The sequence below is a fragment of the Nicotiana tabacum genome, chromosome 2, assembly GCF_000715075.1.
Source record: "Nicotiana tabacum cultivar K326 chromosome 2, ASM71507v2, whole genome shotgun sequence".
NCBI classification, from domain to species: domain Eukaryota; kingdom Viridiplantae; phylum Streptophyta; class Magnoliopsida; order Solanales; family Solanaceae; genus Nicotiana; species Nicotiana tabacum.
The window spans coordinates 48,779,873-48,792,479 of record NC_134081.1 but is presented as its reverse complement, the minus strand read 5'-3'; positions in this window follow the sequence as shown (position 1 = coordinate 48,792,479).

The window sequence follows — 12,607 nt, the reverse complement described above, 5'->3', positions numbered from 1 at the left end:
AGTATGTGTATTACTGCAAATATTTCTAGAAGATATGATCTACAATTAATTATTATAATAAAATGGTATATCGGTACAATAAAGTGACATATTAGTGTTTAATATTATTGAAAAATGCTTGTTAAAATAGTATACTAAAAGTGCATATAAATATACCAATTATGTATATTACTATTTTATTTTTATTTCTACACCTACCATGAATAATACCTTCATGAAACTCCATCAAACACTCATTTAAGAAAATATTTGGAAAAACAAATCATGAGAACTTCGTTGAATTATTTAAAAAGGACCCAATTGAAAATTTCAAAAAATTTAAAAATAAGATCACTCATTCTAGATAGCACTAATAACACCTAACTATTTATCACTGTTCCATTAATCGAACCACCATAGCTCCGTGATCTTCTCCACAAACACCCATGTGGATTCAAATGCAGATTATTGAAGGAGGAGAAGCTTAGAAGTTATCGGCTAGCGAATAAACGAGATAAATTTTGGTGCAGGTATCTCTTTGGTGAAGATGGATGAGCGAGTAAATAATTTTGGCGGGATAGATATTTTTGGTAACTCTTTTGAGTATGGGTAAAAATGGATAATTATTTTGAATTGAATAAGCCGTCCGCGTAATTTCCTCTAAATAAAAAGAACGAAAAATAAAGGAGCAAAATATGTTTGCAAAATTAGATTATGAAAACAAAAAGAAATAAAAAAATGATTTGAAATAATAATAATAAAATTTAAAAAGAGAAAAAATGAAAAAAAAGCAAAAAGAGAAGAGAAAATTGTTATAATATATAAGTTGTTCTAATAATTGAATTAAACAAAGAAAATAAGAAACAAAAAGATAATATATATTATACCAACTATATTAAAAAAAACGGTGAACAATATTAACTATATCATTTATTTTTTCTTATTGTATAAATAAAGAAGAAATAAAAAAAGAGCAAAAAATAAATAAATTTAGATTATGAAGAGAAAAAAAAAAGAAATAGAAAAATGGAGTTAATGAAATTAGAAAAGGAACATGAAATAAAGAAAATAAACAAAAGAAAAAAATGAAAAAATAAAGAAGGAGCCAAATTTGAGTGTGAAATTAAATTATGGTAATAATAACGTACTATTGTACAAGGGGGTTCCCTTTCCCATTCAAAACGTGAAGGGGTATTGTTTCCCAACCTTGAAAGGTTAAGGAGGTAAAATAGATTTGACTCTATTTTTAGTTATTATTTTTACACCCCACGTAAACTTGTCACGTGTAAATTGTAGTGGTGGATCCCATGTTTGATTTTCTAATTTCATCATATTTCTTTCCATAATATGTTTTCATGCACTTTTTTGCTCCTTTTCTTTAATTATTTCTCCTTTTTTTATACACTAAAAAAATACTACTAATATAGTAAACTTTCATTTACTTTTATTTTTTACTTTTATATAATTGATAGAGTATTATTTTTCTTGTGTTTCATATTTTTCATTTTTTTTTCATATTAGCTATCAAAAGATTAACCTGTATAGTATATCTTTTTTCTCTCTTTTCTTAAGTATGTGTATTACTGCAAATATTTCTAGAAGATATGATCTACAATTAATTATTATAATAAAATGGTATATCGATACAATAAAGTGACATATTAGTGTTTAATATTATTGAAAAATGCTTGTTACAATAGTATACTAAAAGTGCATATAAATATACCAAATATGTATATTACTATTTTATTTTTATTTCTATACCTACCATGAATAATACCTTCATGAAACTCCATCAAACACTCATTTAAGAAAACATTTGGAAAAACAAATCATGAGAACTTCGTTGAATTATTTTAAAAGGACCTAGTTAAAAATTTCAATAAATTTAAAAATAAGATCACTCATTCTAGATAGCACTAATAACACCTAAAAATTTATCACTATTCCGTTAATCGAACCACCATAGCTCCGTGATCTTCTCCACAAACACCCATGTGGATTCAAATGCAGATTATTTTTCACGATCCAATTTCACCTATAGGTCGTGATGGCGCCCAACACTACAGCTAGGCAAGCCAACTAATAAATCAAACGTACATTGGTTAAACTTTTATTCCAAGAAAATAATAAAATACCAACTTCTACCAGTGTGTGTGCCAAGTCCCGATGTCACAAGTTCATGAGCATCTAATAGATTATACAAAACTCTGAATACTGTGTGAAATGAAATAGACAGAATGTAAATACAAGAAGAGATACTGGTAGCTGCAGAACGGCTCGGAAATGCAGCTCACCACTATGCCTCGGGATGACGTGGGTATGTGATGATAGGTCCTCCACTAGTACCTGTCTCAGATCCTGCACAAAAAGTACAACAAGTGTAGTATGAGTACGTAAACAACGTGTACCCAGTAAGTATCAAGCCTAATCTCGAAGTGGTAGAGACGAGATGGCCAACTTTGACACTCACTATGGGTCAATAATAATAATTGAAATAAGACTAGAATATTTAAATCAGCATGATTCCCAGAATATAACAATAATTTATTTAACTAGCAGAAATAATTAAATTCCTTCAAAATTCCTTCAAAATGCAATAATTCTCCGTATATATATAAATCCTTCAATTTCAATAAAATTCCAATATATCAAATAGCTTTACAAGCTGCAATTCAATTTCAATGAATTTTCAATTTATCAAATAGCTTTACAAGCTGCAATAAACCGTCAAAGTATCGTGTAATTATTATTATTATTATTAAGCACGATTTTACCGAGGTCGTTCGGCCCGATCCAGAATATTGTGTACACTGCCTAGGGACGTGCGGCACGATCCATAGATGTATCTATCCTGCCAAGGCGTTCGGCCCGATCCACAAGAAAGGAGGATATTTTCTTATGTACCCCCGAAAGAAGAGTATATTTATTATAAAATAAATTCGGGAGAATGAACAGTTTGTTTTAACAATGAATTAATTTAAACAGAAAATCAAGTATATGAGATTTCCTTTCTTTAATATTTTTATCTAACAATTCACAATATATATAAATTAAATAAAGAATACAATTTACACAATTTATTCATGCTTTGAGTCCTAAACTACCCGGACTTTAGCATTAATAGTAACTACGCACGGACTCTCGTCACCTCTTGCGTACGTAGTCCCCACAATTAGCAACAATTATCTAATTTTAATCACCTATGAGGTAATTTCCCTCTCACAAGATTAGACAAGAGACTTATCTCGTCTTGCTCCAATTTAATCCACTATAAGGCTTTTTTCCACGATTATCCAACTCCGTCTGGCTCGAATCTAGCCAAAATAATTCGATACAATCACTAAATATTATAGGAATCAATTCTATAAGAAAATACTATATTTTTAAGAAAAGATCCCGAAATTAATTAAAAATTCGTCCGCGGGGCCCACATCTCGAAATCCGGTGAAAGTTATGAAATCCGACAACCCATTCAATTACGAGTCCAACCATACCAGTTTCACTCAAATCCGACTCCGAATCGATACCGAAATCTCAAAATTTTGTTTCTATGAGATTTCTAAACTTTTTCAAATTTCAATCTCAAAACACTAATTAAATTGTGAAAACAATGATATATTTATGTTTATAGACCAAATCCAAGTTAGAATCACTTACCCCAATGTCTTTTCCTTGAAAATCTATCAAAAATCGCCTCTGCTCAAGCTCCAATTTGTTAAAAATGGCGAATGGGACGAATGTCCTCTTTTATAATTCTGCCCCAGGCAACCCTCGATTCACGGCCTCGATTGGCAGCCTCGATTCACATCCTCGATTCACAGCCTAGATTCACATCCTCGATTCACATCCTCGATTCACATCTTCGATTTACAGCCTCGATTCACATCCTTGATTCACATCCTCGATTCAAAGCCTCGATTCACATCCTCGATTCATAGCCTCGATTCACAACCTCGATTCTTGGGAGCTCGATTTTTTTTGGGCCTCGATTTTGGGCCAGAATTTCCAGCAGAAAGGAAAAAAAATTGCAGCAGCTGTTTTAAGTCCAATTTTTGATCCGTTAACCATCCGAAACTCACCCGAGGCCCTCGGGACCTCAACCAAATATACCAACAAGTCCTAAAATATCATACGAACTTATTTGAAACCTCAAATCACATAAAACGATGCTAAAACCATGAATTATGCTCCCATTCAAGCTCAATGAAACTTAAAATTTCCAACTCCTATATTCAATGTCAAAACCTATCAATTCAACTCCGATTGACCTCAAATTTTACACACAAGTCATAAATGATATAAAGGAGCTAAGAAAATTTTCAGAACTGGATTCTGACTCCGGTATCAAAAAGTCAACTCCTCGATTAAACTTCCAAAATTAAATTCTTATTTTTAGCCATTCCAAGCCTAATTTAACTACGGACTTCCAAATAAAATTTCGAACACGCTCCTAAGTCCAAAATAACCATACGGAGCTGTTGGAATCATCAAAATTCTATTCCGGGGTTGTTTTCAGATAATTAGACATCCGGTCACTATTCAAACCTAAACATTTTAATTTTTCTTCAAAATTCCATATCTCGGGCTAGGGACCTCGGAATTTGATTCCGGGTATACGCCTAAGTCCCAAATCACGATACGGACCTACCGGAACTGTTAAAACACTGATTCGAGTCCGTTTGCTCAAAATATTGACCAAAGTCAACTCAATTGAGTTTTAAAGCTCTAATTCACATTTTAAATCTATTTTTTTTACATAAAAACTTTTCATAAAATTTTACGGATTGCGCACGCAAGTCGAGGAATGATAAATAGTACTTTTGGAGGTCTTAGAACACATAATTAATTATTAAATTTAAAGATGACATTTTGGGTCATCACATTCTCCACCTCTTAAACAAATATTCGTCCTCGAATGGGTTTAGAATTATACCTGAAGTGCTGAATAAGTCTGGATATCTGCTCTGCATGTTTTCCTCGGCCTCCCAAGTCGCTTCCTTGACTGGTTGGCCCCTCCACTGGAGTTTTACTGCAGAAACTCTCTTGGACCTCAACTGGCGAACCTGTTTATCAACAATGGCAATTGGCTCCTATTCATAACCCAAGCTATTATCTAGCTGAATTGTGCTGAAGTCTAAAACATGTGATAGGTCAGCATGATACTTCCGGAGCATAGATACGTGGAAAACCGGATGAACTCCCGATAGGCTGGGAGGCAATGCAAGCTCATAAGTAACCTCCCCAACTCGTTTCAACACCTCAAAAGGGCCTATAAACCTTGGGCTCAACTTGCCCTTCTTCCCGAATCTCGTAATTCCCTTCATCGGTGAAACCTTCAAGAGAACTTTTTCACCTACCATAAATGATATATCACGCGCTTTCTGATCCGCGTAACTTTTTTGCCTGGACTGTGCTGTACGAAGTCGTTCCTGAATCAACTTTACCTTTTCCAAGGCATCCCTTACCAAATCAGTACCATATAACTTAGCCTTTTCTCAAACCATCCGATAGGTGAACGACATCGCCGACCATATAAAGCCTCAAATGGAGCCATCTCGATGCTGGATTGGTAACTGTTATTATAAGCAAACTCGGCCAAAGGCAGGAAACGATCCCACTGACCTCCAAAGTCGATCACACATGCCCTGAGCATATCCTCCAAAATCTAAATTGTCCGCTCTGACTGCCCATCGGTCTGCGGATGAAAGGTTGTGCTGAGCTCTACACGGGTCCCCAACTCACTCTGTACTGCTCTCCAGAAATGTGAAGTAAACTGAGGGCCTCTATCTGATATGATGGAAATTGGCAACTATTTCCTGAATATAAATCTGGGCCAACCTCTCTGAAGTATACGTAGTCACAACAGGAATAAAATGTGCCGACTTGGTCAACCTGTCAACAATCACCCAAACTGCATCAAACTTCCTCAAGGTCCGCGGCAACCCAACTACAAAGTCCATAGTAATTCGTTCCCATTTCCACTCTGGTATAGTCATCTGCTGAAGTAGGCCACCTGGCCTCTGGTGCTCATATTTCACTTGCTGGCAATTTAGACACCTAGATAAATACTCAACTATGTCCTTTTTCATTCGTCGCCACTAATAATGCTACCTCAAGTCACGATACATCTTAGTAGCACCTGGATGAATAGAATACCGAGAACTGTGTGCCTCCTCCAGGATCCTTTTCCTCAGTCCATCCACATTAGGAACGCATAGACGATCCTGGAGTCGCAGAACACCATCTGCTCTAATAGTAACTACCTTGGCACCACCTCGTAGTACCGTTTCACGAAGAGCCATTAAGTATGGGTCATCATACTGGCGAGCATTGATCTGTTCAAATAGTGAAGATTGGGCCACCACATATACAAGAACTCGGCTGGGCTTTGAAAATCCAGCCTCACAAGTTTGTTAGCCAAGGACTAAATATCCGAGGCTAATGGCCTTTCCTCTGCTGAAATGAAAGCCAAACTACCCATACTCTCCGCCTTTCTGCTCAAGGCATCTGCAACCACATTTGCTTTGCCCGGATGATACAAGATAGTAATATCATAATCTTTTAGTAACTCCAGCCATCTGCGCTGCCTCAAATTTAGATCCCTCTGCTTGAACAAATGCTGCAAACTGCGATGATCAGTGTAAACTTCACAAGACACCCCATAAAGATAATGCCTCCAAATCTTTAGAGCGTGAACAATCGCAGCTAACTCCAAATCATGTACTGGATAATTCTTCTCATGGGGCTTCAGCTGACGTGAAGCATATGCAATAACTCGCCTTTCCTGCATCAATACACAACCCAAGCCAACACGTGGCGCGTCGCAATACACAGTATATATTCCCAAACCAGATGGTAACACTAACACGGGTGCTGTAGTCAGTGCTGTCTTGAGCTTCTGAAAGCTTGACTCACAATCATCGGACCATCGGAACTGAACACCCTTCTGGGTTAATTTTGTTAAAGGTGCTGCAATAGATGAAAAACCTTCCACGAATCGACGATAATAACCTGCTAAACCCAGAAAACTCCTGATCTCAGTCGCCGAAGTGGGACGATGCCAATTCTGAACTGCCTCAATCTTTTTGGGATCAACTTTAATACCTTCGCCCGATACAATATGTCCCAAAAATGCTACAGACTCTAGCCAAAACTCACATTTAGAGAACTTAGCATATAGCTTTTGTTCCCGCAATGTCTGAAGCACCACTCTCATATGCTGCTCATGTTCCTCCTTACTGCTCGAATAGATTAATATGTCATCAATAAAGACAATGACAAACGAATCAATATATAGCATGTATACCCTGTTCATCAAATCCATAAACGCTGCCGGGGCATTAGTTAAACCGAAGGACATTACCAGAAACTCATAATGACCATATCTAGTCCGAAAAGCAGTCTTCGGAACATCCGAATCCTGAATCTTCAACTAATGGTACCCCGACCTCAAATCGATCTTAGAGAACACCCTAGCACCCTGCAACTGATCAAATAAGTCATCAATACACGGCAACGGGTACTTGTTTTTAATAGTGACTTTGTTTAATTGGCGATAATCAATACACATTCGCATCGTGCCATCTTTCTTCTTCACAAATAATACCGGTGCACCCCAAGGCGATATACTCGGTCTAACAAACCCTTTGGCTAGTAATTCTTCAAGCTGTTCTTTCAACTCTTTCAATTCTTTCGGAGCCATACGATACGGTGGGATCAATATAGGCTGAGTATCTGGAGCCAAGTCAATACAGAAATCAATATCACGATCAGGTGGCATACCTGGAAGATCTGAAGGAAATACATCGGAGAACTCCCAAACTACAGGTACTGAATCAATAACTGGAATCTCTACAGTAGTATCCCGAACATAGGCTAGATAAGCCAAACAACCCTTCTCAACAATGTGTTGAGCCTTTATAAAAGAAATAACTCGATTAAACGAACTAACAGGCGAACCCTTCCACTCCAGCTTAGGAAATGCTGGAATAGCCAAGGTAACAGTCTTGGCATGACAATCTAGAATAGCATGGTATGGAGACAACCAGTCCATGCCCAGAATAATTTCAAAATCGGTCATCTTAAGCAATAGGAGATTTGCTCTAGTTTTATAAGTGCAGAATGTAATAATACAGGACCGGTAGATCCGGTTCACAACAACAGAATCGCCCACAATAGTGGACATATAAACAAGAGTACTCAAGGACCCATGAGAAACATCCAGGAATGGAGCAAATAGAGATGACACATATGAATACGTAGATCCTGGATCAAATAATACTGAGGCATCTTTGCCACAAATAGAAATAATACCTGTAATCATGGCATCTGAGGCCTCTGCATCTGGTCTAGTCGGAAAAGCATAAAACAGAGCTGGAGCGCCAACTGGCTGGCCTCCGCCTAGCTGAACTCCACCCCTAGGACGGCCCCTACCCACCTGTCCTCCACCTCTTGGTGGTCGGACTACTGGTGGAGCAATTGGTCCGGTAAGCATAGGCTGCTGACCCTGATGTATTGGTCTACCTCGAAGCCTGGGGCAAAACTTTCGCATGTGACTGGGATCCCCGCACTCGTAACAACTCCTCGGTGCGATGGGCTGCTGACTAAGTGTCTGGCCCTGGGGACCTGAATACCCACGGGAAGAACCCTGAATAGCTGGTGGGCGATAAGAGCTCTCTGGTATAGCACTGAAATAAGGTCGTACTGGAGCACCCCGAGGAGGCGGTGGTGCCGGATATGAGGGCCTGCTGGACTGCCCTCTCACGAACTGATCTCTGCCCCCAGACGGAGCACCTCTGAACTCTCCAGAATACCTGAACCGCTTATCTCTCATACCCTGCTCTCGGCTCTGCTGACGTACACCCTCAATCCTGCGGGCTATCTCCATGACTAGCTCATAAGAAGTACCCATCTCAACCTCTCGATCCATAGTGGCCTGAATGCCAGTATGTAAACCAGCAACAAACCTCCGCACTCTCTCTGCCTCAGTAGGGAGTATCATAAGTGCATGGCGAGATAACTCAGAAAACCTCGCCTCATAATCGGTCACTGACATCTGACCCTGCTGGAGCTGCTCAAACTAAAACCGCATCTCTTCCCACTGGGAGGGTGGAATATATCTGTCCAGGAAGATACGGGTGAACCTGTCCCAAGTTATGGGAGGAGAATCTGCTGGTCTGCCAAGAACATAAGACTGCCACCATCTACGGGCTCTGCCCTCTAGCTGAAAAGTAGCAAAGTCTACCCCATGAGACTCCAATATCCTCATGTTGTGCAGTCTGTCCCTGCAACGATCAATGAAGTCATGTGGATCCTCATGTCTCTCACCCCCAAAGACAGGAGGATGTAGTCTAGTCCATCGGTCCAATAATTTTTGAGGATCGGCGGCTACAGCTGGCCTGGGCTCAGGTGTAGCTGTTGTCACTGGCTGGGCTCCACCCACATGTAGTGCACCCTGGGTCATATATATAGCAGCTGCCTGTCCATGGGCCTGTGCGGTAGGGGTTTGTGCTCCCCCACCCGCCTGAGATGTGGTTGGGTCTGCCGGAAATAAATCGGCCTGAGTCATATTGTCCATGAACCGCAGCATACGACCCATGACATCCTGAAATCCTGGTGCAGATGTGAAATCCATCGGAGCTGGCTCTGCCACAGGCACCTCACCCTGTTCCTCAATAATGGGATTTTCTGCTGGACCCACTGGCGGCATAACTGGAATAGTCCTGGGACGTCCTCGCCCTCTACCACGGGCTGGAGCCCTCCCTCGGCCTCTGCCTCGGCCTCTAGCAACTGGGGGAGTAGCTCTTCCCTGCTCTGGAACCTTATTAGAGCGCGTTCTCACCATCTGTGAGAGAATAAGAGAAGGATATTTAGTATTACATTAATTGCACGATGGAATATGGAGAAAGGTAGTTTCCTAACACCCTATAGCCTCTCGAAGATAAATACAGACGTCTCCGTACCGATCCGCAAGACTCTATTAGGCCTGCTCATAACTTGTGAAACTTAAGTGAACCTAGTGCTCTGATACCATGTCGTCACGACCCAATTTCACCTAAAGGTCGTGATGGCGCCTAACACTACAGCTAGGCAAGCCAACTAATAAATCAAACGTACATTGGTTAAACTTTTATTCCAAGAAAATAATAAAATACCAACTTCTACCAGTGTGTGTGCCAAGACCCGGTGTCACAAGTGCATGAGCATCTAGTAGATTATACAAAACTCTGAATACTATCTGAAATGAAATAGATAGAATGTAAATACAAGAAGAGATACTGGTAGCTGCAGAACGGCTCGGAAAGGCAGCTTACCCCTATGCCTCGGGATGACGTGGATATGTGATGATAGGTCCTCCACTAGTACCTGTCTCAGATCCTGCACAAAAAGTGCAGCAAGTGTAGTATGAGTACGCAAACAACGTGTACCCAGTAAGTATCAAGCCTAATCTCGAAGTGGTAGAGACGAGATGGCCAACTTTGAGACTCACTATGGGTCAATAATAATAATTGAAATAAGACTAGAATATTTAAATCAGCATGATTCCCAGAATATAACAATAATTTATTTAACCAGCAAAAATAATTAAATTCCTTCAAAATGCAACAATTCTCCGTATATATATAGCTTTACAAGCTATATATATATCAAATAGCTTTACAAGCTGCAATTCAATTTCAATGAATTTCCAATATATTAAATAACTTTACAAGGTGCAATAAACCGTCAAAGTATCGTGTAATTATTATTATTATTAAGCACGATTTCTGTCGAGGTCGTTCGGCCCGATCCAGAATATTGTGTACACTGCCGAGGGACGTGCGACACGATCCATAGATGCATCTATCCTTCCGAGGCGTTCGGCTCGATCCACAAGAAAGGAGGATATTTTCTTATGTACCCCCGGAAGAAAAGTATATTTATTATAAAATAAATTCGGGAGAATGAACAGTTTGTTTTAACAATGAATTAATTTAAACAGAAAATCAAGTATATGAGATTTCCTTCCTTTAATATTTTTATCTAACAATTCACAATATATATATATATATATATATATATATATATATATATATATATATATATATATATATTAAATTAAATAAAGAATACAATTTACACAATTTATTCATGCTTTGAGTCCTAAACTACCCGGACTTTAGCATTAATAGTAACTACGCACGGACTCTCGTCACTGTAATGACCCAACCGGTCATTTTAACTTTAAGAACCCCGTTCCCTAAAATAAAACTTCCCGTAGGTGCTTGTAATGATTTATGACTTGCGGGGATGGTTGGTTCGGGATTTGAAAATGTTTGGGGTGAAACCGGAACACTTGGTTCCTTAAGTTGGCCTTAAAGTGCTAAGTTTGACTTCGGTCAACATTTTGAGAAAATGACCCCGGAATAGAATTTTGATGATTCCAACAGCTCCATATGGTGATTTTGGACTTAGGAGCGTGTTCGAAATTTTATTTGGAAGTCCGTAGTTAAATTAGGCTTGAAATGGCTAAAAACAAGAATTTAAGTTTGGAAGTTTGACCGATGAGTTGACTTTTTGATACCGGAGTCGGAATCCAGTTCTGAAAATTTTCATAGCTCCGTTATGTAATTTATAACTTGTGTGTAAAATTTGAGGTCAATCGGAGTTGATTTGATAGGTTCTGACATCAAATGTAGAAGTTGAAAACTCTTAGTTTCATTAAGCTTGAATTGGGGTATGATTCATGGTTTTAGCGTTGTTTGATGTGATTTAGAGGTTCGACTAAGTTCGTATGATATTTTAGGACTTGATGGTATATTTGGTTGAGGTCCCGAGGGCCTCAGGTGAGTTTCGGATGGTTAACGGATCAAAAGTTGGACTTAAAAAGCTGCTGCAATTTTCCCTTCTGCTGTATATTCTGGGCTATGATCGAGCCCCAGATCGAACCCAGATATCGAGCCCACGATCGAGGCCTGAGTCGAAGTCAGGGACAAGGCTCAGTATCGAAGCCACTATCGAAGGCAAGGCTCGAGGGCCATGATCGAAGGCAAGGCTCGAGGGCCAGGATCAAGACCCAAGATCGAACTTGATCGAGGCCATGACCATGTCCCAGGCTTGAGGCCTAATCGAGGCCATGACCAGCTCCCAAGATCGAGCTCCCAAGATCGAGCTCCTTGATCGAGCTCTCAAGATCGAGCTCTCTGAGATCGAGCTCCCTGAGATCGAGCTCCCGAGATCGAGCTCCCCTGATCGAGCTCCTTGATCGAACTGGACAGAGCTGTAAGTTATAAAAACAGAGGACATTCGTCGAGATGGCTCCATTTGAGGCTTTATAGGGTCGGTGATGTTGTTCACATATCGGATGGTTTGAGCCAGGTGAGGCTAAGTTATATGGTACTGATTTGGTAAGGGATGCCTTGGAAAAGGTAAAGTTGATTCAGGAGCGACTTCGTAAAGCACAGTCTAGACAAAAGAGTTACGCGGATCAGAAAGCACGTGATATATCATTTATGGTAGGTGAAAAAGTTCTCTTGAAGGTTTCGCCAATGAAGGGAATTTTGAGATTCGGGAAGAAGGGCAAGTTGAGCCCAAGGTATATAGGCCCATTTGAGGTGTTGAAATGAGTTGGGGAGGTTGCTTATGA